This window comes from Athene noctua, unplaced genomic scaffold (genome assembly GCF_965140245.1).
Source record: "Athene noctua unplaced genomic scaffold, bAthNoc1.hap1.1 HAP1_HAP1_scaffold_84, whole genome shotgun sequence".
NCBI lineage: Eukaryota > Metazoa > Chordata > Aves > Strigiformes > Strigidae > Athene > Athene noctua.
The window spans coordinates 334908-362333 of NW_027437571.1; the positions used below are offsets into that span (position 1 = coordinate 334908).

At 45.5% G+C, this 27426-nt stretch overlaps 1 pseudogene; it reads right to left on the reverse strand.

Moving 5' to 3' along the window:
- Positions 1-391: 391 nt before the first annotated feature.
- Positions 392-27426, reverse strand: part of LOC141955038 (E3 ubiquitin-protein ligase RBBP6-like) — a 28815-nt pseudogene continuing 1780 nt past the window's right edge.

The following is a 27426-nucleotide window of genomic DNA, read 5'->3' on the forward strand; positions in this document are numbered from 1 at the left end:
GGCTTCATTTTCTTTATCAACCTTTTCATCTACTCCTCTTTTTTCAGGTTTTGCCTTAGAAGGTTTGCTTTTCTCCATAGGTTTTTTTGACTTGTCCTTTTTGTTGGAGGGCTTCTCTGACTTGGTTTCTTTTGGATGGTCTTTCTTTACCCTTTTCTCCTTGGCTGGTCTGGTTTCTGGGGGATCTTTTGCCACTTTTGGGTGAACTTTCCGTGGAGTAGCAAGTCAGACAGCAATAGAATCTGCTCCCATAGGCTCATCTCTCACAGGGGTGGCATCAGCTCTGCTTGGGAGCATGAACAGAGAGTCCATTTTAACATCTTCTGCTCTAACTGCCTCTCTTTGTTTTCTCATAGATTCTAACAATTCAGCATTGGGAACTCCTTCATTCTCATCCCCTCTTCTTCTCTTCTGGTTTTTTTTTGTGTTTAGTGGGAGACTGGCCTCTACCTACTGAAGACCTTGAATGTGAATGGTGGCTTCTGTACGGGGGTGATCGTGACCTTGAACGGTGATAACCATGTGACCTTAACCTGGAATGATTGTGATGATTCTTCCCTTTGCCTCTTCTGGGATATGGCGGCAATCGCAAGTTGAAACAAGAATGGGAATGACTAGATGATTGATGGTAGGAGCAAGCGTGAGAAGAACCCAGTCTTGACTTGGAGTAGGTATATGAACTTCTAGAGTAAGAAGAAGCACTAGAGAGAGACTGGGACCTTAAAGAAACCAGAGAGCACACTCGCACACACACAGAGGAATTTAATTCAGAACAGTTATTTCTACATAACTGGGTTTAGTTTGTTTTTTCCTCTCCATATGCTTATGTCAAAGCTTCTTTCACTGCTGACAGAATGGTACTGCAGGCTGAAGAACTTGAGCACGTTTCTGCTTACAAGACAAACAGCTGCTGCTTTGTTAGTTTAGAATATACAGGAAGGGAACCTCTATTTCCACTCCCTTGTATTGCAGGAACTACCACAGGTATTGACTGGCCTCTACTGGTACCTGAACATTTCTCGCTGCACAACTACATGCAGTGCAAATCCTTTTTGTGGCAGTAAGGTGCAAAAAGAGCAAGTCTTAATGGCTACAGCACAGTATCAAACATCAGGAAAAGACAGCAAAGCTCAATTTTACAATGCCGCCTTAGTCTATTTAACTTCACTACTTATTTGGCAATAGGTACGGGATGCAAAATACTTGTACTGCAACCTTACATACAAGCCCATTTAATCCACACTTCTAGGCAGATGTCCTAGCAAAATCTTGCACATACCTCTAGCTCTAACCAAGGATAGTGTCGACATGTCAAGAAATATCATATCTAAAAGCTTCTAAACTCAGCCTCTAGTAACTTGACTCAATACCATTACTCTAGGAAAGAAACTGTCAGTCAACTGTAATCTCTGCCATAGCTGCGCTAGTAACCTTCATGTGAAACACTGAAACACCTCTCACTGCTTTTCCCTTGAATCATCCAACCCATCTAACAATAGCGAGTTTGAGTGGAACTCCTCCTGATTCTTCTAGACAATCTGCTTCTCCATTACAATATGTAAAGCAGTTACCTGGAAAACGAACGCCTACGCTCCTTTTGAATCTTCTCATATTCCATCTGTTTCTTAACAAAATCATTTGTAAACTCATCAAGTCTGGACTTTTCTTACCCCTATTAAAATAAGTTTGACTTCTATTACAATTATAGTTTGACCTTTATTACATAAAGACACCAACAAACAAAACATGACCAACATGAGAAAATGTATACTGCATGCAAATGCAGAAGGTGAACATCTTATTTAAGCAAAACCAGTTTAGAATTCCTACAAGTTTTAGGGAAAGTTTTAGAATGAATTCATCTTGTTTCAGTTCTGCATGTTTACCATCTGCAACGAAAAAGTATGTTGGACAAAACTATGTCACTTTTGCTTATGTCAGATGCATTTGTGTGTAACTGCAGTCCAATATGCTATGGAAATACATACATCAAAAACAACAGAACTTCATTGAGCCAAATACTTACTCCTCTTTAAGCCTGTTTCTCTCTGTAAAACAACTCCCTAGGTGAAGGGGGTGCTTGTGTTGTTGGGGTGGTATTTGGATGAGCTGTTGGTCCCCAAGCTGCTGATGTGTTTGCAGGAGCTGGGGGATATCCTGGGGCGGGGGCGGCGGGGCAGTGCACCCAGCAGAAGGAGGCTGCCCAGGTGGGAACTGAGGAGGAAGCAGTGGTGGTGGTGCCACCTGTGGAAGAGGAAGTGCCTGTGGTGGCAGAAGATACCAGGGAGGTGGAGGCACAGGCACAAAGACCGCTGTTGATGTTGGTAGTGATGGGGCCTGAGTCCTTTGGGTACATTCACTGTGCAGGCGTCCTCGACTTGAACTTCTAAAGAAACCCAAACCCACATGTCACTATTTGTCACACTCCACTCTGATTTTAGAGGAAAGCCAATGAAGGAGGAGCGTGGCGGCAAGCACTTCTTGTTCTCAACTTACGCATTTTTCTCCCCGTTTTCTGTTCATTTGAGACTATGCTCATTTCTCGATCCTCATACTTGCCTTCCACACCCTCACCCCCAACAGTTCCCCCCATCTTCTCTCCTTATACTCAGCTTTGCAACTGTGGATGGAGGCTGCCCGTGTCTAAGAGACTCGCACCTCCCATGTGCCAAGTGCCCACCATTCCTCTGCCACTCCTTGGTATGCTTAACACTTCACACTGCTGATCTTCAAAGCAATGCATAGATCTCAACTCATCTTCTCTCGAATTTCTTTTAACTTCTTCTGCATACACTTCCTATGTTGTTGCCTCATGATGATGTCTTTGGCCCGTTCTTGGCTCTGAAGCATTATTGTCTTGCTTTCTGAATCTGAGGTTTTAGACAATATGTGGGGTGGATCCTGATTTTTGTTTTGACTCATCTTTAATATTTTATAAGCACCATGCACCCTTACAATCTATCTATAACTAATACATAGCAAAAGGAAGGAGTAACTTGACGCTGCAATAAGAGACAAAAGAGACTCTCTCCAACTGAGAGAAAGCAGCTTGGCTATTTGAGATGGCTACATTGAGGAAATTCAGAATTGTCATAAAATGACAGCCTTGACTTTTCCAATAATTTGCTCAATCAGTATCAACTGTGTTGTGAAAAAAAAAGAAAGCTGGAGGTTGATTTCTATTGGGAAATGAATTTCTTCAGCCCTATTCTGCCAGTAATCAAAAGAGTGGCTTTCCACCTGATCCTTTACTTATATTTCATTTTTATATGTAATTATGGTTTCCTCAAAAACTGTTCATTTTTCAGAGTCCTCTTTTCAGTCATGTACTGGAGTTTAAATAATCTTACTGCAAGCACAGATCCCTTTGTTAAGGCCAGTTGCAATTAAGCCATTTAAAAATTGGAACCACCAGTATTCTCCACAACTACCCGTGCGTGCTTATTTAATGATAAATCACCTGTTGTACGTTATGTGTTACAGCCTCATTTAACAAGTTGTAAGTAGCAGTATGTTGCATTTCTGTAGAATCCCTACAGTTCCCAGCCTGGTCTGCCACATGCTGAGTGAACTGGATTGGCTCTCCTTCAATGACCTTTTCGAGTGGGGAGAGAAAAGAGAAAAAACAGAGCCAACATTCAGTTTAGCTGAAGATAAGTTTTTAAAATAAATTCTGAAGTTACAGTTACTTACCAATTGTGGGTATTGATTTTCCTTGGGGGCCAAGAAGACTTGGTGATGCTGGCTATCTTAGTGAAGGCACGTGATAGCTCTTACGATAAAACACTAATAGAAAACAAGATACTAAAATACAAGAATCACTGCAGATGTTGAAATAAAATTTACCTCCTGTTCCAACAAACTGCGGATTGGCAGAGAGGAAGATTTAGGAAGTTCAGCAGCAGTCACCAGAGCAGTAAGAGGTAGAACTACATCAGCATCACTACAAAAAACCCCCAGATTTTTATTATTCAAACAATGTTTTGAAGTGCTACTTGCAATATTAAGTTCAAGGTGAGAAAAGGCTGGCTGCTGTAATTGGGGAAAAAAAAAAAATCTTCGCCAGATTTACAAATGTGAAGCACTGACGACAAGTCTGTTTGAACTACTGGCATTTAAAGAGAAAGCTCACTGGAAAGATATTTTATTAAGCTAGCTGCACATGAAAGGATTAGAGTACATGCCACGATTGAGAGACAGGACACAGCTTGATGCAAGCAGAGTCAGAGAGTTTATTGCAGAAATCATTCATTTATATAGAAAATTAGAAGAAATTAGAAGACACGCGTCTTACATTGATTGGTTGCCATACTTCAACATTCTTTATCAACGCTCGTTGATTGGTAGTTAATTAAAACTCTAACAACAGGACTGTTTACGACTAAGTTGTTTTTGCAGACACTGAGTTGTTTTTCAGAGACTTTATATTTTCTTCTTCTCCGGCGCCACATGACTCATAGGGGCAGTAACTCTCCCCCACATCAGCACGTCTTTATTCCCCTTATCAGGCTGCCCAAGGCTTATGGCCTACAAGGTCCAGTACATCCCCTTCTCACAACAACAGTGAAGCAGGGCGCGCCGTCCTGTCTGCTTCTTTCAAGTCCAGCCCCACACCTCCCCCTTCCTGTTGTACAGAAAGAATCTTTTTCATAGAGCGTTCCATCAATTGTTGCAAACATTGTAACAAGCAAGGCAGAAAAAGCAATAAGAGAATAAAAACAGCCAGAGCATAAACAATAGTCTTTACTAAGCTTCTAAGCCACCCTGATAACCCCCATCCTCCAAAAAGCTTGTCTAACCAATCCTAACTATCATCTTGTTGGAGTTTAGAGACTCCTTTTTTAAGCTGTTGGATACTGGCATGAATCGATTCCGAGTGGTCAGAGAGATTCATGCAACACATGCCTTCAAAATCTTCACAACCATGGCCTTGTGCTAAAAGCAAAATATCTATAGCAGCTCTATTTTGTAATGTGGCATGGTGGATACTATTTACATCTAATAAAAGACCAGACAAAGCTTTGCTAGTGGCATTTGTTTGTTTAGCAAGCCAGCAGCCAAGTTTATCTAATGTTGCTAATGCTTTTCCAGCAGCGGCTCCTGGTAGCAGAAAAGAAGCAGCAAAGCGTTTACCCAAGGACCAAAATTCTGCATTTTCGTCACAATCAGGAGTATATGCATGAATGTCACGCTTCACTCTGTGGGATAAACGATGCTGCAAAATCATAGATGTATTAGGAGTCAAAACAGAAAGATGACCAAGGCTACATGGGCCTCCCTTTATGTGAGAAGGGATAATGGGCCATGCTCTATCTGCACAAATAAAGAATATTCCCGATGGTAACAGAAGTGGATTATTGCTAGACTTAGAGAGGTTTGTTGCTGTATAATTACACCAAACGCTGGCATTTTAAAAAATGGGATGGGTAGGGGAAACATCCCAGGCCTCAGATTGATCTTTTCCTGTATAGTTAAACTTAACACAAAACCCCATTTTTATCGATCCAAGAAGTTCAATTTCTTGTGGTTCCAGAGTAGCTTGTGGGAGAAAAGAGAGCCGTACATCCCACTTATCTGTCAAATTTTGCATCAGCGCTGGAAAGACGTGTTTTATACTTTCAGGTATTGGCCACTTATCTAATGGCAGGCCTACGAGACATGTAGAGGAGGGGTAATTAGGTGAAGCGGTAGCAAGGCACAAAGTGTCTTGCCCAGTTACATTTGCTAGCGTGACCCAAACGTTGACCTTAGGAAGTGCAGGGGGAAATGAATAGCCTCTCACTATTGTCATCAGTGTTAAAAAAGCAGAAACTATTTTAAAGATTTCTTTTTGCCCCCTTTTTTCTTCCATGCAAATTACTTCTTGCATTTTTCTTTGATCCCTTCCTAGGACAACCACAACATACACAAAAAACCCAAGGTTTGCAATACCCACATCGAGTACAGACAGTATCTATTATAGGTACTCCTTTGTCTTGACTCGTGTAACAATCCTCAGTTTATGAAGTTTGGTGAATATCCTCTGCAGCCTCAAAAGGATCAGGGAGTTGCTGTTCGGGAGGATGATCTGCAGATTGAGCAGAACCCTCGCTGGGCTCGTCAAGTGCTCGAGGTAGGGATTCACGGAAAGGACGCACGTTCTTTGCTGGAATCCACCTGGGGCCTTTTTCTGTGGAAACACAAGCATAACCTCTTCCCCACATGACAAGGGGATATGGTCCTATTATTTTACCTGTTTCTGGGTCATGAACCAACACTGGAGCTTTAACTCGTGTCTCAAACGAGGCATTCGCATTGAAATGTTGAACTATTGGAGGATTATTCTCTAACAAGGAACAATTCAAAAAGTTAAAAACATACAAAGCCTTCTGTAGTCGTTCCTCAGGGGTGGCAATCCCTGCTCCCCCCTTTTGTTGTTGTAATAAACGCTTTAAAGACTGATGAGAACGTTCAATCAGAGATTGACCTGTAGGGGAATGAGGGATGCCAGTAATGTGAGTTACACCCCAGGAGTCGAGAAAGGCTTTTGTTGTAGTTGAAACATGCAGGACCATTGTCTGTTTTTATCTGAGAGGGTATGCCCAAAGTGGCAAAGGCACGCGTTAAATGTTTATGAACATCACACGCCTTTTCTCCTGTGTGACAAGAAGAAAACAAAGCACCTGAAAAGGTATCAATAGAAGAATTAATATATTTCAGATTACCAAATTCTGGATAATGCGTAACATCTGTTTGCCATAGCTGTAAGCTCTGTAGACCTCTAGGATTAACTCCTCTTGCTATTGATGGAAAAGAATGCCTTTGGCAGTCAGGACACACAGCAATATTAGATGCTTGTTGAAAGGTAAGTCCAAACTGTCGTTCGAGACCTTCAGCATTCTGGTGTTTATCGTTGACTAACACAGCATTATATAGCCTAGGTTTACAACGTCACTTCCGTCCGCTTACATCATAACTACGCGCTATAACGCTATTTGCTATCTGGAGAGGGGTCCTACCTTTCCGTACAGCGCGACATCTTCCGACCGCCAAGCCCTAACTACTACATGACTGATTTGGGTGATTTTCCAGACCCGTCCGTAAATACAGTAAGTGCTTGTAACGGTCGATCACTCTTTTTTGGTCTGGATATCAAATGAATGCTGGCGTTGAGCAGTTTATGCAGAGGTGGATGGGATGTAAGTTGACCCATATAGTCTGCTAGTGCCATACTAAAAGAGTCTGATTGCTGATAAAGCCATTGTAAATATATGTTTGTCACAGGTAAGCAGACATAAACAAAGTCTTTCCCTGATAATGTTAGTAAGCGTTGTCTGGCTTTAATTATCAGAGAAGCAAACATCTCATGCTGTGTCAAAATTATTTTTGTAGATTGATTCGGCAAGAAAATCCATTCAATAATTAACAGTGGATCTGGTTTCTGAGAATCCCACTGAAAAATCAGCGCATGAAGTTGTCAAACGGGATTTAAAATAATTAGGTGAAATGGTAGTTCAGGGGCCCATCGATGAGCTTGCCTGTTTGTGATCGCTGTGGCAACCTTTTGCAAAGGGTTAACAGCCTCAGAGTCAAGACTGTGAGGAGAAAGTAAGTCAGTATCTCCTCTGAGCAGTTCAAATAAAGGATTTAAGTCTGCATTAGAAATTCCCAGCAGTGGTCGGACCCAATTAATTGTTCCCAACAGTTTCTGTACATCATGCAGATTTCTAATGTTTGTCTGTATCTGTAAAGGTTGAGGAATTACAGTTCGAATCCTGATGCGCCAACCTAAGTACTTAAATGGTGGTATTTTCTGATTTTTTTCTGGCACGATACAGAGGCCTGCTGAATTGACAGCAGTAGTGACAAGGGCTACAGCTTCCTCCATGACCTCGTGATGTTGTGCTGCCACTAAGATGTCATCTGTATAATGATATAACAAGACACTAGGCATTGCAGTCCTAACAGGACTAAGTACCTTAGCTACACACCACGGACAAATTGTAGGACTATTCTTCATTGTGGCAGCACAACCCACTAGTATCTTTGCAATGGAGCTTGCATGTTGACGCTTGGAACTGAAAAAGCAAATTTAGGAGTATCATCAGAATGTAGTGGGATATTAAAAAAGCAATCTTTAAGATCAATGACAGTCAAATACCAATTCCAAGGAATCATAGTGGGGGACGGGAGTCCTGGTTGGAGGGCTCCCATGTCTTCCATAGCGTCATTAATTTTTCTGAGGTCGTGGAGCAAACGCCACCTGCTGGTTTGGTTTTTAATCACAAAAATAGGCTAGTTCCAAGGACTAGTAGAAGGCACAATATGCCCTTTTGTTAACTGCTCCATAACTAATTCTTGGAGGGCGCGAAGCTTTTCGAGTGCTAGGGGCCACTGATCTACCCAAATAGGAGTATTGGTTTTCCATGTTAATTTAAGGGTGTTGTGCGCTTCAATGACCCCTTCTAAAAATGAGTTTGGATGGACATTCCCCACTGAGACAGCACATCATGCCCCCATAGAATCAAAGGAACAGGTAACACGAAAGGTTTAACAGAGGCTACATGCCCCTCTGGACCCTGGATCTGGATTAATTCTGCACTTTGGCGGCTGTTACTAGTTACTCCAATTCCAGCCAGTGCATGGGACACATTAGTCAGAGGCCATTGTGGAGGCCACTTGGCCTGAGATATTATTGTGCCATCCGCTCCAGTATCAATAATTCCACTTAGTACTACTTGCTGTCCCCTGCAGATAAGAGTACATTGATATATGAGTCATTTCTGAGAAATAGATTGCACCCATAGGATTTGTGGGTTTTCTGTAGACCCAAATCCTCCTTGCCTTTTAGGAGAGGGATTAGGAATGAGGGAGTCCATCCCTGCTGGAATCAATATTAATTGCGCTATACGACTACCTTTAGGTACTGTGCAGGGAGGAAATGGAGTCCATGCCATAATTTTAATTTCATCGGTACTATCAGAATCAACGACACCTGGTAGTACAAAAAGCCCTGATAATGTGGTAGATGATCTTCCTAATAACAGCGCCTGTGTATTAGAGGGTGAGGGTCCTGAAACATTTGTTGACAGCTGTGGGCGCATATGCCGGGTCGCGAACTGTCTGCGTCACTGACAATGTAAAAGTGTCATCAGCATTCAAGTTAGATTAACGATGTCTAAATTAATGACGCACTTGTGTTAGAAGACTAACGGCGTCTAGATTAACGATGGCTAAAAGCGAAAGTATTTTTGCTCATTAGGGAAGAAACAGATAATAAAGGAACCTGTAGAATAAGAAAGCAGAAATTTATCTACCGGTTGTGCACGCTTAGTAGCGCTTGTTGAAAGTGCTGAGAGGAACGAGTTTTTGAAATGAGCATGCGCCAGAGCAACGCACGGATTTGCTGTCACAAGAATAGATAAGGACTTGTTTTTCTAATAAACATCGGAGCTTGACTGCTAACCATATTGGTGTGTGTCTTGTCTCACAGCCTCGTCCTGCAGCTAAGGGGGTTCCTGCTACAGACAGCAAGTGAACTGAGCAATCAAGTATCCTTACTGTGTGAGCGGTTGTCAGGTCCAATCCAGCACTCCCGGCTGTTGCTGGACGCAGACTTGTGACGTTGCTGCTTCCCTCCGGGGGGGTTGGAATGCCAGCTGCAGAACTTGTATCTGCACGCGTTGCCGCCCCATGCTCCGCGACCAGTTTCCCTGTATCAGTTTGCCCTGAAAATCATACTTAGACCAACATCGATTAGCATAATGACGCCCTTTTCGGCATCTAGGGCAAATTCCAGGGTTTTGATGCTTAGCCCCCGCATTCATAGCCAGGCAGTTCTTTTTTAAATGCCCTGGTTTGCTACAGCCGTAGCAATTCCCCATGCCTGACAGACCACGCACGGCTGCAAAGGCAGCAGCCATGGCCTCAAATTTATGATCTATAGTGCCAACTTTATTACAAGCTTCCACCATTTCAACCAGTGTAGGATTCTGGTTAGGAAGGGATTTTAAGAGCTTCTTATAATCCGCATTAGCATTTTCTACAGCCCATTTCAACAACAAAATCTTCCGTGCTTCCGCATTATCTATCTGACGCTCCAGAGCCTCTTTTAATCTATCAATAAATTGCACATAAGGCTCTCGGGGTTCTTGAGTAATATTTGTAAAAGCTTTCTGCAGCTTTTGTGTGTCAGGGACTTTGAAAAAAGCCTTTTTCGCTTCCTCGTGGACCGCTTCCAGAACCTCCCGAGGGATATCCCGTGCCTGAGCTACCAGATCAGTGTGCTGACCCGTACCTGTAAGATGTTCTATAGTTAAAGCAGCCACAGCCTGATTTTCGTGACCCACAAATGTGAGAAGTGGTGCCTGGAGCCCTCTTCTCCAATGCGACTTCCCACAGTGAAAACTGAGTCGGAGTTAACAGTAATTCAGCTGGAGACTTTAAATCATGAGGAGTCATAACGTAAGTGTCAAAAATAGAGGATAACAGGCTCGCGAAATAAGGAGAGAAAAGCCCATGCTCGGTAACGGTACGGCGCAGCTCCTTAATTACAGAAAAAGACAAAGCCTCCCATTGTACCCCTCGGCCCTGATATATTACAGGAGCAACTATCATTTTAGCAATCTCGAGATTCCCCTCCTTTAAAGCTTGACGTTTTATCTTAGCCCACACATTGCGTGAGTTAGGGGGATATAAATCTGGCTCCTTCTCGAGATTTATTAGCTCTGGATCAAAGGGGTCATCCTCCAGAGGATAATTTACGGCACCGACCTCTGGAGGTCCTTGGCAGCTTTGACTTTCAGAAGGCAGAGAAGGGACCGTGGGGGAATTCCCTTTTGCTTTTACATCACCATCATCACTCTTTTCTTGAGCTTTTACGATTTCAAAAATGATCCTCCACCACGGAAGCATACGCTGTGCTTCTACGTTCCCCGATGTGGCAGAGTCCCACAACTTCACCCCCACGTCGTCCCGAAGTTCCCATGTCAAAATACTAGAAGCAGTTACATCGGGCATCTTCATCTGCACCCATTTAAGCACAGTTTTAAGGTCATGCCCAGAAATAACTTTCCCGTGCTTTTTAAGAAGAGCTTTCATAAGCTCATATACGTCTCTTTCTGGGGAAGACGCTTGATTCCCCATGTTTCGTTTCCCACAGCTCACCTCTCTACCCCGGAGGGATTTATTGCTGGCCAGCTCCTGCTTCTTTTCAGCAGCTCATTCAACGTTCTGCAGGACTCGCAGCAAGCCGCGCAGGCAGGCGGTTTCTCAGTCCAGTGATCACGACGACTGGTCGGGTCGCGTCGCTCAGAGCGCATTGCTCGCTCAGAGCGCATTGCTCACTCAGATCACGCCGCTCGCTCGGATCACGTCGCTCACTCGGATCACGTTGGGGTCATCAATTTGCCGCGATTGAGAGATGGGACACAGCTTGATGCAAGCAGAGTCAGAGAGTTTATTGCAGAAATCATTCATTTATATAGAAAATTAGAAGAAATTAGAAGACACGCGTCTTACATTGATTGGTTGCTATACTTCAACATTCTTTATCAACGCTCGTTGATTGGTAGTTAATTAAAACTCTAACAACAGGACTGTTTACGACTAAGTTGTTTTTGCAGACACTGAGTTGTTTTTCAGAGACTTTATATTTTCTTCTTCTCCGGCGCCACATGACTCATAGGGGCAGTAACTCTCCCCCACATCAGCACGTCTTTATTCCCCTTATCAGGCTGCCCAAGGCTTATGGCCTACAAGGTCCAGTACATCCCCTTCTCACAACAACAGTGAAGCAGGGCGCGCCGTCCTGTCTGCTTCTTTCAAGTCCTGTCCCACAAGTACATGTAACCCACACACCGAATCTCAGCTTTGGAAGATCCAAGAACTGAAACTCTCTGAAGAAATATTTATGTGCTAGTTCAGCCCTTGAAGGCTCTTGTCAATTGGGATCCTTTGTATTCAACGGTACAGCTGAGCCTGACAGTCTTCTGGGCAGAGCGGCTGTTTGCATTCAAGGCATAAAGCTGGAAGGACATAAGCCCTAAACAAAAGTACAGACTCTTAACGTTTTTTCATGACTTCACTGGCTTGCAAACTTAGACTGTCATGTTTGTAAATACTTCAAATTTACAGTGTTTCAATGTTTATTATCCCAAACTGGTTTACAAATTTACAGCGTTTCAGTGTTTATTATCCATCACTGACTACACTGTGTATTGCCAAGGATGACTCTGACATTGTAATATTGATGATAGAAATACTGGAGAAAATAGTAATGTGAAAACACATAGTCCATTTTAGCTTTACACTTTTGATGAAAAGATCATTTCCTCAGTACTAAGGAGAAATTAATGCACTCCAGAAGGTTTGACATAACTAACTGTTTACTTTAGGAATTGCTAGTTACTTAAAATCAAAGGGCTCCTGGGGAAAAAAAGTTCCTCTTTCAGGGTGAACTTGTACTGAATGACTTATAAACAAAAACCAAAACATACTTCTGAGAAAATGCTTGCCTGAGGCACACTTTCAACTTATGGAACTGTCCTCGTTCAAAGGGAAAAAAAACAACCCAGAACTTACACAATTGTCTGGAACCGTCACTAATGATACACAGCTTGCTAGCAGAGAAGCCCAAGAAGAAGAATCTAACTCACTTCAGTATTCTGGTGTCTTTTATGCTCACGTTGATCTATAGATTTACTTACCGGAAAGGTCCACCTGGCTTTTCAGCACAGAAAGATGGGGACACTGCTGGAGGGAGGCCAGAGACAACAACAGCAGAGTGACTGACTGGCATAAAAAGGGAAAAGAAGATTGACTGATTGACATAAAAAGGGAAAAAAGCTTTCTGACTTTTTTTTTCCTTTTTAAGAGAACAGTCCTTTCCTGTTCAGGATATACTTAAGTATTAAATGGAGCTGGTCACAAAGTAATTTCATTATCTCCTATTTCTACTTTCAGAAGATCAGATATGATGTTTTGGATTAACACATTCATCACAATAACTGTTTCCATAGCAGGCAATATCAACTGCATCAGTCATTATATCTTTACAAAGAAGACATAACAACACATCTGGAATAGGATTACCATCATCTGAGAAGGAGGACAGCTCCTCTGGTAAAAAGGGAGGCTTTTCCATCTTTTCTCTAGCATAAGCTTCCCTGGAGGGGGGGGGGGGGGGGGAAGGAAAAAGAAAAAAGTTAGATGGATAAAGGAAAACTTTTTCAAGCTTTGGATTTTATCAAAGGAAGATAATTCTTCTCACTCCTCATTGGCCTTCAAAAACATAGACATTTAGTTTAAACTACTTTTCTATACCCATAAAACCAGAAGAGAGAGGGGTGAACAATTTTCCTTCCAAGAACTCTCCCATTCTTTGGATCAACTAAGAAATTAGCTCAGACTAGAAAAGTCATTTTTTGACAGCTAGAAATCAGATGTAATGAATCCCACCTCTCCTTTGCCAGAGGGTAAATGTAAATTGCAGGCTCGGTATAAAGTTAGGCTTCAAGTAATTACATTTTATGAATGAAAGTCTATGTTACGGCTTCTACAGAAGGAGATCCATGGCAGAAAACCAGGTGCTACCAAGTGCATTTTAAAACAGCCACTCTTGTCAGCAGTCAGTAGTATTTTCTTAGGTTACAGCAACAGGAAAACATCACTCTGTTTCACACACGGGATTTGATAAATGTCAGGGAGAGGAAATCTCACTCTAACAGCTATTTGTTACATTTTTCAAGAAGTCTTTGAAACAGAAAACAGAAGCAAAAGGAGCTTTCAAATAGAACGACTCCACTGTAAACACAACTGAAATGTTTTGTAGAAATACAGATTCTGAGCATACCACAGGTTTAACCAACTTCCAGGGGCATGAACAGCGGGACCACCCTATTTTAATATTAGAAAGTATCACATATTTTAAGGTTAAGATACAATGACAGTGCTTCTTCCCCTGTAATTACAGATGCTGGCCTGCTTGGTTGCATTGCCACTCAGACACTGACACGTGGCTTCTCTCCTTCACTTTTTGGTCAGACCAACTAACTCCATACTCACGCATTAACAACTGGTATTGCATATTTTCCAGTCTTTGTCAGCATTGCGCCCTTTGTATGGTGATCTTTCACCTCAGTCAAGAAACTACTTGTTCCTGTGCTCTGTTTAACTCTGGGAACAGACCCACAATTTCTGTCCTGTTAAGAAAAGAATTGCAGACATATCTCATCTTAAGATGCTAAATGAATTTCAATTATTTTTTAAGCAGGACAAGCCTCTAACTCTCTCCCTTTACCTAGCCTAAGGCTTGCTCAACTAAAATAGTTATTTTCCTAAATGAATATATAGCCAGGATGCTCCAAAGGCTCGAGTAGTGTTTTGAAACCATTCAACATTCTTCGGCTTAACTTCAGGTTCCTGAAGGATGAAATATCCCTCAGCTCACCATCCACACAGAGAAGAGACACAAGCCCCCTCGTCCTCCAAAGTGCAGTCCAGAGGGAGGGCTTAATGCAAGGCTCTGAACTGGCCACTGGGGAACCTGATATTCATCATCTACAGGTGAAGACTGAATTCCTTCCTCATGCATATACATTTAGTGAGTAACGTTAAATGACATGAATTAAGTGATTAAATGGCATGAATATTCAACCAGAGACTTGTGTAATTAAAACATACAAATATTCAATAGATAGGGTCAAGAGAAACACCTTTTTATGCAAAGTACTAAAACCTCTGAACTGTCATTAAAAGGAGTTAAAACCAGAAATATTTCCAATAATACTGAAAGAGATAAAAATATGCATGAAAGTGCACAGAGAAAGATCTCTGGACATATTTAATGTCCATGACCTAGAACAAAGAAAATGTCACATTTGTAATTCCAGATTTCCCTTAAATTTTGAAGGGCTTTGCACCGTTGGCATATAACCTCTGTGTTTCACCCCAAGAGAAACAATTCTTAACGTGAATATTCATGTATTTGTTATGTAACTGCCAAGGTAAATAAATTAAAAATTAAGTAACACCAGAAGTCCCCCATGATCTTACCTCATTTGTTGGGCAGTCCTTTCTATAGTGGCCAGGTTTTCCACAATGAAAGCAAACATATGATGGCGGAGGTGGACCCACAGGTTTCTTCACGTAACTACAAGTTTTTTGGGAAAAAAGAAAGAGGTATGCATGTGTCTCTCTTGTTCAAACAACCATCTCTACAATTTTTCCATAATCTTCAAAGAACAGATTTGACCTTATCAACACTTACATGACTGGATCATACTGATGACAAGACTATATCATCATAGCTTTTATTTTATCTTCTTCAGAAGCATTGGCTTCAGCCAGATTGGAAGTCTGTTTAACGGGTAATTAATTATTTGACACACACATTAGAAACACATTTAAGTCCACACAGCCAAAGACAACACTGCCCACCCCGTCCTGTAAAGAGCAGCACCACGCTAGCTGAGGTTGCATGAAAACAGCTGCTTACATGAAACAGAGTTGTCCTGAAGATGTTCTGGGGAGCCCTTACATGGTGTTGATGTGCCTGTTAACCTACTTGAGAAGAGCATTCTTGGGCACTCAAAACCTTAGGCTCTGTTTGTCCCTTACACAAAGACCTGTGTAACCAATCCAGTTTTCCTCCAAGTGGACTGAAGCTATGTGTAGAAAACATTATACTATCCAGTATTTTTAAGCTGATTTTTAAGCTGCTGACTATTTGAAGGAGGAGATCTCCACTGTGCATTTACCTGAGAGAGATGTATGCAAGTATGATTTACATTTTGCAGCCTTAAAAGGACACACGACTTCAGAGTCAGGGAAGTTGTTTTAGCTTGCTGAAATTCGGCTTCAGACACAGAAGCATTAAAAGCAATCAAGCTTTCATAATGCCTCAGCAAGGCAGAAGATTCTTGTCAGTACAATTTTGACCATCAGGTGCTGTAGGCAGCCCAAACTGCATGTCCCCTGCCTACTGACTTCTTCATATTATGTGATTCAACTACAGTCAGCACTACCTGCTTTTTTTTCCAGCTGACTCTGTCCTTTTAGCATATAAATTGTAACGGAAACCTTATGCAGAACTAGATCTTCAAATTATGGAAGCCATCTGCTTTTTTTAAAGCAGTATTTGCTCAGACGTCTTCATTATTACACAGTAGTGCAGATACAGGCAAGGCCTAAGGGAGTGACTGTGAAGGATTTACTTGGACCTTCAAGCAGCTATCATTCCGTCAGGTTTTGGTTTTATGTGCATTCATTCACAAAAGCAACCAAGTGGTTTCAACATCCTATGAAATCATTCCTATTGACATTTACAGAAAACTTTACAGATACTTGACTGATTTGTCTGAACCCAAGCAGTTTACAAAACACATCCAGAACCCACAAAGGAATAGACCACAATTCAACCATGGTATTCAACACACAGTAATAACCAAACAGAAAGTGCTCAGCACATTGCCTCCATGCTAAGCCAGCCTGAACAGAAGGGCTTAGAGTAAGTAACTGCTTTGAGCTGACTTATGTCCCTGCATTTTTCTGAAGCACTTGGATTTTCTCAAAAGCTTAAGTGTGTACACCGCTTGGGCAGTTTTTCACATTTTAGAGTAAAACTTCACATGAGTTTACAAAACCAAGGACATGTTTAGGGACAGCACTAATGGAGACCAATTTCTTTTGGTGGCTACCTTCCAAACTTTGTGAGGGGTTTTTTTGGTCAAACATACACAATTTAATTTCTACAGTGAGAGAGAGAAGAAGAAATCTCGTCCAGTGGGACGAGACTTGTCTTTCTTAGAAATTCACTCCAGCCTTTATTTTCAGAAGAAAGAACTAGCTCCTCTGCGTCAGGACCTGCCTTCTCTAATCTTCACAGATTTAAAGACTAGTAACTTAATTGGCTAGCACTAGTCCTTTCCACAAAGTGCAATCACTAGTGCTTGCCCAGACAAAGTTACACATTACTGAGCAAAAAAGCAAGCAGTTCCATAGCAAACCATGGCATTACAGCAGTCTCAGATGGTCACCTCTGCTAATATGCCACACATCCACATTCCTGCAAACAGGTACCATTGCCCGATTTGCACAGTCTGAATTCAAATAGATTAGATTGTGTTGTCCACTGTATATATACTGCAATTTATGAAACTGTGTAACAGTCTCTAACTATAGTGACTAGAAACTCAAAAATAGCCACGCAATTGTCCATGTTACAGCAAGGCTCCGATTTTGGCTCTTGCAAACACTCCCGAAATGTCCATCGCTTGCAGCCAATTAAATTCTTCCATAAAAATTGTGTTACTTCCCAATGCAAAATTAACAAGCCATATGAAAAATGGTGAGCAGCTTCTGAAGTGCTGCTTCTTTGTGTCTTGAAGATGAGTAATCTGCAACATAATGTTGAGCCTGGTAAGGTACTCCCACCTTCAATCTTCCCAAACTGGGAACTGCTCTTTACAGGGTAGTATCAAAATAGACACACTTTTTAAAGTTAAAATTAATCCTCTGAATTATTTCAAACTAAATTAAAGTTTTGTTCACATTACAACAGTTATCCAGATATAGATCACAGTAAAAGGTCTAAAAATATGAAGCAAACATTCTTCTTTAAGTGTTTGACAAGAATATATATACACCTTAGTAAGCTGGGCCAGAGAAATAGATGCAGAGGAGTCATCAATCTGTTCACAAAAAAGTAAACACATACTCAAGTTCTACAGCCAAAACATAGCAAGAGTTAACCTCTACTGTAGTCTGAAAGTCTGCACTATATCATCTGAATGTCACTGAAAGAGGCATTTCCAGCCTAGTGTAACTGTATTTGTTCAAAACAAAGTCCAAACCTATGACAAATTAAGAGTGCCAATGTGGTTAATGAGAAGAAACAAAAATAACCAAACCTGCTTGAGATCAATGTATTGCTCCAGAATATCTGAGACAGACCCTTGTCAAATGCTCACAACTGCTTAAAACTCAAAGGTGTAACGACGCTGTCAATTTTCAGTTAAAAGGATTTTTAAAAATATTTATTTGAGGACGAAGCATCACTACAGGAAACTTATTTTCAGTGTAGTTCATAAATTGATCAGTTAATGTTTCATCATTTATAAATGATAATAAAACACATGGTTATGCTTTTACAAACATTAATTTTTTTTGAGGCATCTCTGTTAGCTTACGGTAAGATGCCAGAGAACACGTGAAGCTAAAAGAATGTCAACCCTATTTATGAACACGTGATTTGTGTTTATACACATGCTAGTAAGCAAAAGGGAAAAGAACTCTTTTCAAGCAATAAAACCCCCTTTGAATTAAATCAAATACTATCAACATGGTTCGTGTAAATCTGTTACATTCACTACTAGGGTCACTGGGCCAGTTAAACTAACTGAACCTCACAGCGAAAGGCATTCATGTCCAAAAAGGAACTCTAACCAATCAGGGATAGAATTGCAGATCTCAGATTAGTGGTTTTAGACCTACATTCAAAAAGTTTTCAAATTACAGTTGATTGTATACAATTCCACAAGAATCAGAGGCTGTATTCTTCACAGAACACACAGACAGAGCTCATAGATTTCTAGATTAAGTTATCCTAACAGCTTATCAGTGATCAGATCCAATGATCCAGGGTTAGTGTGATGCCTCACATCATTCTCATGAGGAAAAAGCAGTTATAGTTGAAATGAAGAGGGAAAATAAAAAACAGTACATAGTAATTTTTATACTATAAGGACTCCTTTGAAATGTGTAGTTACACACAGTATTTGACCCAAGTGGCAAATCAGGATCTAGACCACTAGCAGTCAAGTATTTCCTTGTGTTACCTGTTTACATTTTAGCGGCTGAATGTTTTCAAACGCAAATAAAAATGCTGCCTCTTTCCCAAATGTAAATTCCAAGTGGTGGTATACTAAAGAAAAGCTTTAACTTTTGCAAAACTAAAGCAGCAGTTAACCCCCAAGTCACCCAGATTACAAAATGTACTGCAGGCAGAAGTTAAGAAAAAGAACAGGTATTACCCACAAATGCACCAGGCTCTAACCTTGTGCCAAAGTTTGTACACTGTATTAGAGACAGTGATGGACTCAGGGGCCCAAACAATATCACTTCAGTTATACAGTTTTAGGAACGAATACCCAAGTACTTCAGAGCACGGAAAGGAATCACTGAGCTGCACAGAACTGTCCCCAAAACACAGGGGATGTGTTGGGTTTGGTATTTGTTTGAACACCCAAGTCAAAAGTAATAAACAGTACCAAGTTAAACAACAACGGTTTCTCAGTGGGTTTTGATAACATTTTCCAGAACCATTAGGCAAAGAAACTGTTTAAAAACAAAAGCCAAGTGACACAAAGTGAAAACGGCAAAAAATACATTTCAAACAATTTTAATTGCAAGAAAGCAAAAGCACACAACCGCGTATACAAACGTACATATTACAACCTATAGACAGGCAGATGTAGAACATGGAACCAAGTTCAGTTGTGCAAGCCCTGAACCTACTTGATCTAACATGAAGTCATTCAGGAAATATTCTAGCATATTCAATATGAAATACAATGCATCACTAGGCACAAATACCAAGATTTGCATCAGAACAGTGCAAATGATGGCGTTACTCGGTCTTTGCTATATTGAATCAAATACACTGTCTTTACACTGTATACTATGTTTTACTGGAAAATATATTAAGTTAATGCTTGGAAAAATAATACAAGGCTACATTATTTAGAAATAAGTGCAGAATGTAGAAAAAAGTGTGAGGTTGTGTTTTTACATACTGCTTTTGATGCTCCACTCACTGGCTCCATTTGACTTCTAGAAGGAGAATAAAGAAGAATAAAGGTGATCAGAACTTAAAGCACTTTTACTGAGCATAAAGCAGTGAAAACAGATTATAAAACCTGAACATTAAAATACTATGTTCTGATAGTCTAGTGAATGTGGAAATTCATTCATCTGCATAAAGTGTCCTCTCTTGGTACATTCAGTGCAACTAAAAAAAAACCCCAAAATTACATTTCTACTTCGGCACCAATTATTCTGAGACCTGTAGCTGTAGAACACAACAGTGCAATAGGGACTCCTCAGATATTTTGTCTCTGCTACGTATGTATCAAAAAGATGAAATCTGTACTACAGTTTTGTGTCCTTAAATAATCAACCATCAAAATAGGAAGGCAACTTCAGCCAATCTGTATATCTGTATACCAAATACCAGGAACCAGTACTTTAGTTGCTAAGAAAGGACAGTGATAGTCTAGACAGTCCAAAGTGCAAGTTTACTTAAGTGAAAACAGTCATCTGACAAAGAAATAACGAGACAGTCAGCAGCACAGTCCTTAGAACAGTGTTCCTTTGTGGAAGCCCAAGCACTGTGTTCAGATATCCACCATACTTAGCCATGAAAGTGCCAAAATACTGAACGTGTTGCATAGGCTATATCAACTAAAAATAGTAGTAGAAATGTCACCTGAAAGCAGTTGCTAAGATTTTGTCTGATTTAGGAGCCCTGTGACACAAAAACAACAACAACAAAAAGGTCTTAATTGCCAGAATTTGCTTTAAGATAATCTTGAAAAAGCTGCAATATTTTAGGAAAAATATATTACATTTGAAAATTTGCTGAGGTTCCACATGCTCATTGATCTGTACCTGCAACCACTGATATAGTTAACAATTCATACATCTAGTTTGCATGGTTTGCCGGCTGGCAACCCTTCCTTCATCTTGCCTCTATAGCTAGTATGGAAAATACCCAGATCTGAGGTGTAAGAATACCTGCCATATCCTGCCCCTCCTTCCCCAAGTGCAACAAATAGTTAACACTGAGAATCAGACTCTTGTGAGGTGGGAACAAATTATGTTTATACTATAACGTGCATCTGTCTTTACTACAAAAGCAATAAAAGCAAACACATATAATAAGGAATCTCTCTACACAGAGGAAACAGGATCTACAACTTGGCTCTCAGAAAAATCAACCCAAGAACAAACCCAACAGAATCATCTTAAAAGTCACCATTGGTGGAGTTTGAGCCCCCGCGTCCCAGCAGGGCTAAAAATGTGACTCTACTGTGGGACAGACACATCAAAATCTATCCCATGACAATCAGAAGGAACTGCACCTTTAACAAGAAAGATACAATTCCAATGCCTCTGTAAAATAACCTCCATAAAAAAAGTTAACCCACTGAAAGCCCTCACAAAGACTACAGTACTTTATGGGTACTTACATAACACGTGTTTTGCTGGCAGCTTTAATTCCTCCAGCAGTCATTCTTCTAACAATTACCAGGGAGTTCTTGGGAATCAGGGCATTATCGTCTGTGTATTCTGAAAATGACATCAACACAGAGGAAAACATTAGTCAATTTGTAAGAATGTGTATTCATATGTAATTACACGGCACTTCAGAGAACCCCCTCACAGACATAAAAGCAAAATTTTATGTGTAACATCGTGCTTTTATTGTCTCAACACCCTAACAGGACCTTTCAAGAAATCTTCAGGTTTGAATATCAAACACAAGTAGCAAACTCTTTTTCAGTTTTTTAATAGTTTGAATGCAAAATGGTCTCAAAGGTCACTAAAGGAGGGTCTGCTAATGCATGAGGTTCTGTCCTGATCTGGCTTAAGCTGCTTCTGCTTCTGTTAGGCTGCCCCCCCAAGAGATCTTTGGAGAGGAACAAACCGCAGCAAAGTCTCACCTGCATAAACCAGATTTTAAAGCCTGACCAGCTTGCCCTGCAACAAAACTGCACACGGCTAAAGCATGAAAACTCTGCGCTGTTGCTTTCAGAGCTGTTCACCAAAAATGATTCACCTGTGCTGAAAGTGCTGCAGACTGACAGAACAGAAGAGAGCCACATTCTCTCTGTTTCTTGGAGCTTCATCCGTCGACAGCCACACTTGTCAAGCTCAGTGCTTTACATTTAAATGAAAATGAAACTGTCAGTGCTAGAAATTTTATCGCAGAAATTTCAGGGGGCGGAGGTGGGGTTTGAGCTTGCTTTCACTAGTAGGGCAGAACTGGCCCAAACTAAAGTGGTATTTCCCCTCGTAAGCTAATCATCTAGTTTGAATTAACCAAAGGGACATGATTTTTTTCCATTCATTTTTTTGCAGAGCAGAGAGACTCAAACTAAATTACTCATGAAGACAGCCTTGAAAAGTCCCCCTCCCCATCATTCACCATCCAGCCAGTCAGCAGGACAATTGTCTTCTCCGTCGTGTTCATCACCAGCTTCCAGAGCCCCTTCAGCACCCACTTCAGCACCATCTGCTCGCAGATCTTGGCGGAGCGTCAGGCTGCAGCGAGGGGATGGAGCTGAAAGTCCCGGCACAGCACCCTGCTGCCACCCCTTGAGCGGTCACCCTGACCCTGGAGGTCCCCCAGACTCCTGGGGGGGGCCCGGGGCATTGGGGAGGGGAGGGTGTGTCCCCGTTGCCCCCACACTCTCTTGCTGTCCAGGAGGTCCATGACGGGCTGCAGGACATTGTCAGCAGCTGATGACTGACTCACACCGCTTTGCTGAAGGGGGAAGAGCAAACGCCGCCGCCCTGTGCGCCAGCTCCGTTCATTGCCCCTGTTTACATCGGTTCCGTTTCACTTTTGCATCCCACTGACCTCCAGGCTGTGCCTGTTTATTGCTCACACGCTCACCAGACTCTGCAGGGGGTGTTTTTTGCTGCTGTTTTTCACAAAACACGGTGTTACACAACACTGCCGCAGTTTCCCAAAATTATTCTTCTAGCCTCAAGGTCAGTTCACCTTTTGGTAACCACTAGTTCTTAATTCCCACAGTGGGGAAACCTGGGGTGACCCAAGAGGACACTGGGGACCACAGGGGAACAGGTGACAACCAGACAGGTTGTGGGGCGCTCCGTTAGCCCTAACGAGGCTGGGGGAGGGCCTTGGGGACATCCCTGTCACCGCTGCCACCCCCATTTCCCACCAGCAGGTCAAGTCACACACTCCATGGTGCCCGCTGGGGCGCCGTCCCCTGCCGCCTGGCCATCAGCCCCAGCAGTGTCTTCCTCATGTCCAGCAGCAAGTGTCCCTGTCCCCAACCCTGTCCCCGCCCCTGCCGCTCATCTGGGAAACGAGAGCGCCAGGTCTCAGGCTCCTCGGCCACTGCTCCCACCGCCCTGTCCCCATCCCCTCCCCGCTGTCACCCCCCTGGGGTGACCAAGGGGACCTGAAAGCCCCCTTCTGCTCCCCAAATATCTGTATCTGCCCCCCCCTCCCCCCTTTTATGTGTCCTCCAACCGCAAGAACCTCCATGAGGCTCCGCAAACTCTCACGTCCCCTCCCCACCACCAGCTGGGCTGCACCCACCGCCATCACACCCCCCGGATGCCTGGGTCCCTCCTGGACACCTGCGTCCCTTGGGGTGGGGGGCAAGGAGGGGTCCCAGGGGGCAGGGTGTCCCTGAGCCCCCCTATCCCAGCAGGCACCTGCTACTCTCTGTGGGTGTTGGCTCAGGTCTCCAGGCCCAGGAAGAATTGAGGGGGTCCAGACACCCCCGCTCCCCAATAAAAGGCTCCTATGAAGCTGTCTGCCTTGTTGGGGACACCAGGGACATGGGGGGGACACTTGGGACACACACGAAACACATGGAAGGACAAGGGTCAGAGACACAGAAAGGATTTTATTGTTCAACTCGGCAAGCCCCCATCTGGGACAGCCACTGCCCTGGCGGGGCCACAGGTGTCCACAGGTGTCCTTGTCCGCTGCATGGCAGGACCAGCCCCTCCCGGGAATAAATTTTATGTGGTTAAAACCCCCAGGAACAGGGACAAGGACAGCGATGGGGATAGGGGTGGGGACAGGGACCAGGACACAGAAGGAATGGGGACAAGAACAGGGGTGGGGACAGGGATATGGGGACAAGAACAGGGACGGGATGAGGACAGGGATATGGGGACAAGAACAGGGACGGGGACAGGGATATGGGGACAAGAACAGGGGTGGGGACAGGGATATGGGGACAAGAACAGGGACGGGGACAGGATATGGGGACAAGAACAGGGAGGGGATGAGGACAGGGATATGGGGATGAGAACAGGGACGGGGACAGGGATATGGGGACAAGAACAGGGATGGGATGAGGACAGGGATATGGGGACAAGAACAGGGGTGGGGACAGGGACAGGATGGTGACAGGAGGGGACATCAGGGTGGCAGAGGGCTCCCCCCAAGCGTGCCAGCGCAGGCAGCCAGTGGCAGCTGGAGGGGCGCAGGGGGGTTGATGTCGTCATCATCCTCATCCCCATCCAGCTCTGTCACCCGGTTGTTCAGACGGTTGAACCGCTGGGCCCACAGGCTGTGGGGGACAGAGGGGACACAGTGAGGGACCCCAGCGTCCAGAAGGGGGAACTCCCAGGTGTCTGGGGTGGACACCCAGGCATCTGGGCACCCAGTATGAACCAGGATGTACCAGTATGAGTGGCGCTCATCAGGGCTGAGGCTGTGCCAGAGCTGCGCCAGCTCCCGCGTGACCGCAGAGGAGGCCACTCCTGGGTAGGCTCTGGCACCATTGTCGGGGGTGTCACCACCTCAGGACACCCCTTCGCCAGTCCCCGTGTTCCCCCACAGAGCTCATATGCCCCTTGGCTGTCCCCATCCTCCTGGGGTCCCCATGTTGTCCCAGGGTCCCCATATACCCCCTCCTCCCTGGGGTCTCCATCCTCCTGGGGTCCCCATGTCCTCCCTGGGGTCCCCATGTCCTCTGTGGGGTCCCCACACACTCCTCCTCCCCTGAGGTCTCCAACTTCCTGGGCCCCCATGTTGTCCCCAGGGTCCCCATGTCCTCCCTGGGGTCTCCATCCTCCTGGGTACCCATATTGTTCCCACATCCCTCTTCTCAGGTCCCCATGTCCCTAGAGTCCCCATGTTGTCCCCAGGGTGTCCATGTCCCCCCCAGGGTCCCCGTGTCTCCACCTCATGTAGTTTCTCCGGTTGATGCGGCAGAACATGATGAACCCATTTATACATCTCTTCTTGGGGCGGAGGGGGACACCCTGTCCCTGTGTGCGCGGTGACCCCCCCATCTCCACAGCCACCCTGGGGGTCACCGGGCTGCCACTGGCCGCTGCCTCCTGCGATGCCACTGCTGGGGCCTGCGGGGACAGTTGTGTCCCCTAGGGGTGACACTGGGAGGGGTGACATCGGAGGAGGAGAGGTGACACTTGTGCGCTGACAGTCCCTACCTGCGGGCCGAGATAGACGTCTGCGAAGAGATCTGGGGGGGGATGGTGACACTGAACTGGGGGGGCACAGACACATTGTCACACCCCCCCCGGCCCCCGCAAACCTACCTTGTAGCACTTCATCAGGGGGCCCCGGGGGGGGGTGGCGAGGCCAGCAAGGAGGGGCTGAGCCCCAGCAGCCCCTCCCGCTCCGGAGAGGGGCTCAGGGGAGCCCCCCCTTCCCAGTCCAGTGCCTCCCAGCAGGGCCCAGTAAGGCCCATCCAGGGGTCACTGCCCCCCCTCATCTCCTTTTCTTCTTCCTCCTCGTAAGGCACCAGCTGCTGCTTGGGGGGGCTGAGGGGGGCAAGGAGGGGGTCAGCACCTGGCAGTGCCCCCATCCATTTGCCCCCCGCCCATCACCTACCTCCATGTGCCTCTAGTGCTCGGTCCCGCCTCCGTACTCTCACTGTCACTGTCACTGTCACCGGGGTTGCCTGTGGACATAGGAGGTCTGTCACTGGGGGGGCAGTCCCCCAATGCAGAGGGCCTTAGGGGTGGCCTGTAGAGCTTGAAGTGGGGGTGGGTGGGAAAGGAGGAGGTCGGGGGGGGTCTCAGCAAGTAGAGGGTCCCAGGGAGGGTACTCAAAAATTTGGGGTGGGGGGTCAGGGAGTGTGTCCCTGGATGTGGGGGGGATCTCCATTACCTGCATCACCCTGGAGGACACTCAGGATTCCCTGCAGGTACTGGATGTACCCCAGGACATTCTCTAGTATCTGCACCTGGGGAGGGGAGTCCGGGAGGTCCAGATGGGTGTGGGGGTGAAGCTCCCCTCAGCCCCCAGGGCCCCCGCTAGATCTCCCAAGCACCCAGATGACCCCCAGCACGCAGATCCCCACCCCAGTCTCCCCCTGGCGCCCTGCCCCCCATCAGCCCTCTCTGAGACCCCTCCCCAGCACTCAGGATCCTCCCACAGACCTCCCTGACACCCTGCCCTCCCCCCTAACACCACAGTGTGTCCCCACTATGAAGGGTGACCCCCCTGTACCTCGGTGTGGGGTCCCCCATCACCACGGGGCCATGGCACCATCTGTTCCAGGTCCAGGAGCAGCAAGCGCCAGTTCTGGCGAGGGCGCCTGGGGGGGGACACCACAGGGAGGGACGAAAAAGGGTGACATGGGGGAGCACACATGGGGGGAAAACGGGGGGGGGCATGGGGGGCTGCACCGATGGGAGGTACATAGTGTGGACACTGGGGAGCCATGGGAGTACACGGGGGGCATGGGAGGACATCAGGGGAACACCGAAGGGGGGGACACTGGAGGGGAGGTGACACAGGGGGGCACAGGATGGCAACACCGAGTCCCATTGCGGGGAGACGGGGGGCACCAGGAGAGGAAGAGGTGACACCACAGGGCAGGGTGAGGGACGGCTGGAGGGGCACTGTGGGGACAACCAGGGGGTGACAAGGGGGTGGGGGTTGACACGCGGCAGGGTGTGGTGCCTCCCCTTCCCCCTCACCGGCGGCTGCCAGTCTGATTCGGGTCTTGGGTGCTGCCTCCCTGCTGCGACATCTGCTGGGGAGGGGCAAATGTTGGGGTCAAACGGCCTCGGGGCGTCAGACCAGGGGGGAGGGCACATTGCCGGGGGTCCAGGGTGAGAGGAGGGATCAGACCCGGGGTGGGGGCAGAAATCACAGGGGGTTCCAGGTCCAGGGGGTTCCCAATTCAAGAGGAGGGCTGAGAGCCTTGAGGGGGCCAGGCCCAGGGATGAGGGGGGCCAGGCCCGGGAGGGGCAGGCCCAGACCCGGGAGGGGCAGGCCCAGACCCGGGTGGGGCAGGCCCAGGCCGGGTGGGGCAGGCCCAGGCCGGGTGGAGCAGGCCCAGGCCGGGTGGGGCAGGCCCAGGCCGGGTGGGGCAGGCCCAGGCCCGGGTGGAGCAGGCCCAGGCCGGGTGGGGCAGGCCCAGGTCCGGGTGGAGCAGGCCCAGGCCGGGTGGGGCAGGCCCAGGCCGGGTGGGGCAGGCCCAGGCCCGGGTGGAGCAGGCCCAACCCGGGGTGGGGCAGGCCCAGGCCCAGGCCCAGGCCCAGGCCCGGGAATCCCGCCCTCACACCTCTCCTGCGCTCCGCTGGCACCAGCCCGCGGTGGGGCGTGTCCTGCGCCAGGGGGCGTGGCCAGTCCCACGCAAGCCGCTGCTCCGGTTGGACGAGGCTGCCGGGGGGGCGGGGCCTGCACGCGGGCAAGGT